This window comes from Monodelphis domestica, chromosome 3 (assembly GCF_027887165.1).
Source record: "Monodelphis domestica isolate mMonDom1 chromosome 3, mMonDom1.pri, whole genome shotgun sequence".
NCBI lineage: Eukaryota > Metazoa > Chordata > Mammalia > Didelphimorphia > Didelphidae > Monodelphis > Monodelphis domestica.
This window is the reverse complement of record NC_077229.1, coordinates 273,989,969-273,997,558: the sequence shown is the minus strand read 5'-3', so window position 1 is coordinate 273,997,558 and position 7,590 is coordinate 273,989,969. Positions and strand designations below refer to the sequence as shown.

The 7,590-nt window shown below is 39.1% G+C and overlaps 1 pseudogene; it reads right to left on the bottom strand.

Annotated features, from left to right (window-relative positions):
- Nucleotides 1–1,545: 1,545 nt before the first annotated feature.
- LOC100617673 (DNA topoisomerase I, mitochondrial-like) lies at nt 1,546–3,662 on the bottom strand (annotated as a pseudogene).
- Nucleotides 3,663–7,590: the final 3,928 nt, after the last annotated feature.

Here is a 7,590-nt window from a genome sequence, read left to right as displayed (position 1 = left end):
GTGGTTGCAAATTCTGAGAAAGGGGTGGATCTGGAGGGGGAGTGCTTAGAGCAGTGAAAGGGGGAGAGGAGCAGCCCGCTTCTCCCCGTAATCCCACACCATCCCAAGAAATTCCTCTGGGGGACAAAGAAAGGGTTTTGTCCTTTTGAATCAGCTGTTTCTGAGGGAGAAAAAACTGCCCAGTCTGTGGCTTTTAAGTTTCCTTGCTGGAGTTCAGCATTCTGATCTCTTAAAGGAGCTTGGTCTAAAGTCAATGTCAGGTACAAGGAATATGTATTTTTTACTTTAGTCCTAGCAGCTGGCATGGGAGTAGTGTGCGTGTGCGTGCATGCGTGTGTGTGTGTGTGTGTGTGTGTGTGTGTGTGTGTGTGTGTGTGTGTCTGTAGGACTGGCAGGATGAGGCTCTAAGCAGTCTCTTATTAAATTCCATAGTGAATAGTGGTCTCTAATCCTCTCTCCCATTTCTTCCCAACCCCCCCCCCCAATTAACTATACCTACCTTAGGGTCCCCTGGGTGGACATTTATGACATAATCAAAAAGTTTTTATGTTTGAGCATTGCTAATTTTGTTGCCTCTTGCCTGTAGCATAGATTTTAATACTTGCAGGAATAATTTTTTCTTTTGAACTGGCTTGTCTTATAGTTTAATTCCTGCCAAATCCTTTCCCGCCCTTTAGTTAATTTTAATTCCTACCAAGAAAAGGGGGTGGGGTGGGGGAAGGGAAAGGTTTTCCTTACTTGTACTCCTCAATGTGCCTTTGCAAAGAAGTCCCTGTTCAAGGCACCAGCTGTCAAGTCTACCAAGAGCCAGCTCGACAGACCCAGTAAGGATCCCCAAAAGGTGGCAAGGAAAATGACACAGACACCATTGGGGGTCAGGCGGGCTAGACGCACTGATAGTAACCAGAAGCATTTATTAAAAGTTACATCCACTTTTATATGGGGGAAGGCAAGATGGGGATTTTGCACAAGTTTTCAGTCACACAATGAAGGTAACTAATTTACAAGTTTGGTACAAAGAATTTGGTTTACCTCATCGAATCTAGACAGTTTTCTATAGGCTAATAGATCAATATATCAATATGTAACTATCTGATCCAGATTCCCACTGAATGCATTATATCTGTGGTTTTTGGAAGAACATGTAGTTACAGAGGGAGGAGTTTGAAGCCTCAGGTGAGACACAGGCTATGTGTCTGACTTTAGCTGAGCTAAGGCTTTGATATTACTGGGGTCTGCTTTCTCCACAGCTTTGCTGAATGGAGTTAGGCCTTGCCTAATCAATGTTTAGTATTTATTCTAAGACAGAAGGTAAGGTTTTTTTTTTAAAAAGTCATCCTGAAAGTGAAAAAAAATCATAGAAACAAAAAAGAATATAATAATCAATCTGGCAAGTGCCATGGACATGAGTTGGACATGAATCCTTTTGTTATTGACTCAGAAGTTAAGGCTTCTACATACTTGTCTTGTTAACAGGATATTCTAATTCCTTTTTTTAAACCAAAAACCTCATTAGTAAAATATTTCATTGTATAAAATTCCTCCCAATGTTGTTTAATAATTGAAAATTTCACTGCAAAGATTAAAAAATGGATACAGAATCATAGCTTAGAACTCAAACTCTTCATCTGCCATATCAATTGCCCAGGCAAAGTTCTCCCTCTGAGTTTTATTATAAATCTTCTCTACTGGCACTCCAAACTTCTTATACCAGGCAATGCTAATCCTGGGATCCAAGTAGTTGAGTTTGGGCATACCCAGGGCAATCTTCTTATTTTTTTTATTTGTCTATGGCTTGGATGTACAGCTTTATGAACTGTTTGTCCAACATGGCCAGCAGTTTTTTCTTCTTGTCCACATTACTCTCAAACTTGACTTCCTATTTCACTTCAGCATCAGCCTTTGCTCTCTTTAGCTCCTGCTTTGCTTCTTCTTTTTTAGCATTGATCTTTGTCTGAAGTTTTTGCATAGATGGCTCAAAAGTCTTAAGTGTTGCCATCTGATGGTTGCACAGAATGGCTACTGCTCAGTTTGCTTGGTTGCAGGACAAAATTTTCACTGTCATGTTGTCTTCAGCATTGATCAGTGCTTTCAATTGTTCCTGCAGTGTGATGGATGCATTATAAGTCCTGAACACCTTGGCTGCCAATCCATCCATCAGTTCCTGGAGATGTTTGTTCAAGGTTCATGTATTAAATCTATCAAATAGATCATCCCCTAAGACCTTGTTTTCCACGAATAGCTTCAAATTCTTAAACCCTGGCTTTTCAACAGGTACTTTGTTGTAGTAATGGATATAGTCCTTTCCAAAGCAATCAAATTTGACAACATGTTCCTGCCCATCCAACTCATGGTGTAGTTGTATGTGTTCAGCACAAAGAGAACAACAGCCAACAGTGTCTGCTGTCTCTCCTTCTTTTTCATTATCAGCTCTTAGGGCCAGCTTATAAATGAAATAAAGTGCTACAGTTCTATGCCCCTTTTTCTTTTCCCTTGATTTCCAATCAAAGCAGTACTGAAAATGGATTTTGTCTACTACTCCATTAAGGTATTGAGCAACTTCATATTTCTGCCAATCCTTCTCCCCCTTAAGCTTTGAACTAGGCTTCAACATGATGTATTTAATGGAACTCCTGATTATATATTAGGATATAGATTATAGATTATAGATATAGATATAGATATAGAACTGATGTTCTCAGTCCATGATGCCAGCCACATGACTGTGTTGTCAAAGAATACTTCTTTCCACTTATGACCTGGAGGTGGTTCTGGTATTTTAGAGTCCTTGCTGCAGTTTATGAGTATATCTTCTGGCATTATTCTTTTCTTCAACATCCCCATTTTTGGAAGCCCCACAACCATGAAACAACACTGGTGGTTCAGTCTTGAAATTTCCTGTTTCCTCTCTGGCCATCTAATATACAATTGCCAAATTCTTCCTTAAGTCTTTCTGCCTTTTCTTTTAGTTTCTGTTTCTCCTCTCTGGGCAAAGTTTTTCAGCCTTCATTCTTGTCAACAAAATACTTGTGGATCTCTGTGAAGTCACATTTGTCCAGGTACTTGGTAATCTTTTTCTCTTCCACTATCATTTCCTTTCACTAGTCCTTGAAGAAGTTATTTTGCAAAATTTCCTTTGTTGTATTTTCATGATCCAACATTTTCCCATAAAAGGTGGCAATCTCTTCAGTTGGTAAACTCAGCTTCATAGCTTTTCCATCATAATAGAAGTGAACTTCATCTGGAAGTGGTTCATATAAAGGCACAAAGTATGTTCCCTTATATTCTAATTGTTTCCATTTCACACCATCTTCACTCTTCTCTCCTCTTGCCACCATTTCCATTTATTTTCTTCTTGCTTTTCCTTTTTCTCCTTTTCCTTTTCCATCTTTGGAGTTTTATTTATGCCCTTATCTTTTCTCTTTCTCTTGGAACATTGTTCATTAATAACTCTTCCTTTTTCACTTTATCTTTTGTCCCACTCTCTTTAACCAGGAATTTATTTTTAGCTTCTTTCCTGCCTTTTAGATCCTTTTCTTCTATGGATTTGTTCCTGTCTTTTGATTTTCCTTGTCTTTTTTTACCCTCTCCCCATCATGGCTGCTGTAAACCTTAAAATTCCTTAGACTTATAAATGTTGGAAATTTCACCATTAGGAAATTTCATACTTGGAAAATTTCTTACTGATAGTCTATTGGAATGTGAACCCCATTGGCATGGGAGGTTCTTCCTCCTCCCTTCTTAAGATTACTTTAGGACAGAAACCTTTTGCTGAACAATGGAAAGGACTTTGACCTATGCTTGAGCATAGAACAGGAATTTCTTTGAGTCATGATTGATTTTAGAATTGATACAGTGGAGATACTTGGAATCAATCTCCACCCTACTCAGTCCTAACAGGATTGAGGAAGGGCTGCAGCATAGATCAAAATTTAATTATTCCAATCTCTACCCTACTCAGGTTAACAGGATTTAGGAAGGGCTGTAGCAAAGGATCAAAGATTTAATTATTTGAAAATATGACCTTCAACAGACATGTGCAAAGTCAGAAACCTCTGGGCGGTCCTGGGTTAAGCTAAAGCCTCCATTGGCACAGAGAAATTGATGGTCAGTGATTGGTAGATGTGAGAACTGAGGGGAGGGAACTTGGATGGTTTCCTTAAAGATAGAAGGGTCTGAAGCTGAAGGGGGGTGGTTGAGGAGTTGGTCTGAGTGGTTGGAGAGGTGCTCTGAGAAGCTTGCTCTGAAGGAAGCTGAAGGTGGGGGACTTTGAGACTGTTTCTCCATTTTGGTCACGTGAGTAATAGGGACTGATCTTTTTCTTTGCCTCAGCTATCTAAGGGCTTGGGTCCTTTGGCCCAGCCTAAACAGAAGGGATATTTAAGCCCTATTCCCTTCTCTCCCCTTTCTCTCTCTCTATCTCCAATTCCTTTCTTCCTCCTGTCTGTAATAAAACTCTAGGAAAAGGTTGACGGCTGACTTGAGTTTTCATTTAGGAATTACATAGCTGAATTCTTTGGCGACCTTAAATTAATATATATCAGTCTTTTAAAAGTGATTTCCTTGTCACACTGCCTCTCAGCTTTTCTTCCTGTGTCTGTCCACCTTCTTCACTTTTGGTCTTTATATCTCTTCCTTTCTCTCTTTGCCCCTTTCCCAGTGTTCTATCTTTCTTTCCTTTAGCCCATGCACACTTTTCTCTTCTCAATCGTCTTCCTTCCCTTTCTTTTCTTTTTCAGAAACCAAAGTTACTGATTTAGCCTCATTTTCCTGTAGCTTCCTCTTTGTTTCCAGGGTGCCATCTTGTGTTGGTGCTTCATCCTCTTCCTTAATTTTTTCAACCCACAGTTCCTTTTTCTCTTTATTTTCATTGTTTTGTATATGTTTCCTTTTAAATGAAATTTGTCCTTTGGTGTTTTCTATTGTCTGATTTTTCCTGTCAGTGTCCATTCCCACAGAAACCATTTCGTCATCTTCTTTTTTGCTCTCCAGTCCTTTCTCATGATCTCCTCCCATTTTGCTCAGATAATCATGTTTTATTTTATTTGTATTTTCATTTTTCTAAAGTTCTTTTGTGTCCTTTTTTGCATTGTTGTTTTTATTTTCAGTCTTTCCTTTCAAGGCATCTTGGGTGTCACCATGATCTCTCTAGGTCATTTCTAATCTTCCTACTTTTTTTTTTAATGTCTTGTGTTCACTGATAAGACTCACCTTTTCTGGCATCCCTGCTTTTTGAGATCTCTCAGTGTGTTTTTGCTTAGGTTTTTCTTGTCTTTTTTTCAGAGTCCTTTCCTTTAGGAATTTCTTGCTTATTTTTACCATTTACTCCTTTTACCTGATTGCTTACTATTTGTTTGTTTGATTGTTCCATAGTGCTCCAAAGTAGGATGCTTAATATATTTCCCAATTCTCTTTTTTCTTACAGTAGAAATCTTTATTTAAGTCCTTTTTACTTGTGGAATACTTTTCATCTTCATGGATTCTCTGATTTCCACAATGAGGAGCTTCCATCTTGCTTTTAGGAACATCTTTTAGCTTTGTAATTTTGCCACTTTTTTTCTCTGACAGCTCCTCCTCATTTTTAGGTTTCATCTCTAGAGCTACCCCTTTTGACCTCAAAGAGAATGCTTGTTCCAGTGTGGTAGTTTTGAACTCTAGATTTATTATCCTTACTGACATGGACCTTGCCAACCACAAGAGAAGGGGTCTGCCAGAGTCTCTCATTTGCAATATCTTGACCAATACTGTTTGCTTCAAACACTTTCTGATTCAGAGAATTTTGGATGATGATATATTCTTGTACTGGCTTTTTTCTGGACTTAGAGAATTTGTTTCCATCTTTCAATAGGTATTGCTGGTCCTTCCACCTTATTTCATGATCTCTTGGTTGAGTTCCTCCATTCTTGGTTTCTTTGGGTTCTTTAACTCCACCTCCTGAGAATGCTTTCTTTTTCTTATGCAAATATTCTTGTGATTCACTGATGTCTTCTTCAAATCAAGATCTTTACAGTCATCCATGATTTTTACAACTAGTCTCTTCTTTACCTCTAATTATTCACAACTTGACTCTAGGGAATCAAAATGAGGTTAATGATAGCATGATTCCAAAGAAGTGGAGAAAGAAACTGGGATCAGGGAAAAAGAAAAGGGCAAAAAGTCCCTTTAGGGAAATATTGTGGACTGACATTGTATGGAGAAAGGCCCAAAACTAGTGGCACAGTTTCTAAGGATTTTATGGAAAAGGGGATAAAAACAAGTGAATTATAGAGACATCTGTTAGAGTGAGCCAGACAGAAGGTACATCTCAAAGAAATAAACTGAAACTGGGAAAGAACAGGACTGGATTAGGGCATCCAGAAGGGATAGGAGTTGAAAGTTCAAGTCTAAAAGGTATGATCTTGAGGGGTGGGGGTGAGGGGATGGAAGCAGAAAAGAAGGCATCCTGAAGCAATAACTGATCCCAAAGGTGAAAAGATTGAATAGCTAGATGAAGAGGGAAATTTTGGAGACAATATGGAAGATGGGACAGAATATATAATGAGAGAAAAAGGCAGGTAAAGGAGGTGTGGGGGAAAGGGAAAAGTGGGAGTGGGATACAGGGGAGGAAAACATACACAAAAGAAAGAAGTGGAAAAGATGGGAGAGGGAAAATGAAGAAGAGAGGGAGGAGTTGAATAGAAGAGGGTGAATGGGGAGAACAAATTAGGAGGAGAGGGAACAAAGGTAAGGGAAAGAGAAGGTAACAAACAGGGAGATAAGAAGAAGGGGAAAACTGGGAGAGAAAGAGGAATTGGAAGATAGGCAGAGGAGAAAGAGAAGGTGGAGAATCAGGAGATTCTTATTCCTATCCAAAGGTAATTTCTGAACTGGGCCCTTGGTATCTACTTACCAATTTACAATAACATAGATTAAAAACAACAACAATAACAAAATTCTTTCCTGCTATCTTAGAATCAGTTTTGTGTATTGCTTCTATGACAGAAGAGTGATAAGAGCCAGGCAATAGGGGTTAAGTGACTTGCCCAGAGTCATGTAGCAAGGAAGTGTCTAAGAACAGATTTGAACCCAGGACCTCCTGTCTCCAGGTTTGTATCTCAATCCACTGAGCCACCTAGCAGCCCTCACGTAGATATTTTTAATAGAGATATATAGGTAAAGACAAGAATAAAGTTAAGGAAAAGGATGAAGATAAGGAAGGTCCTACTTATGCACATCAGGGCTTGTAAACATTATTGTCAAAGCTCAAGAGAGTTCAGAACACCTCAGTTTCAGATCTATTAGAACCATATAGTTCCATTGATGAAATAATTTGGTTTGTTGACCTTCTATCCTTAGCAGTACAAACAGGATTCCTGATAAATCCCTTCTCTGGGTGCGTAGCTGAGACAACTCTGTCCTTAGCTAATGGCCAAAGACTCCAGCTCTAGGGAAGGTTCATGATCTTAGCTTCCAGTCTTAAACCAAACTGAAAACTGTAGGAAGATGGAGCTACAGCCTGGAAGCCAGCAGAGGATAACTATGGGAGGAACTATGCCCCCAAGACACTGAAATTAGACGATACCTTGTTTTCACCAAAGGAAGAAACAATAG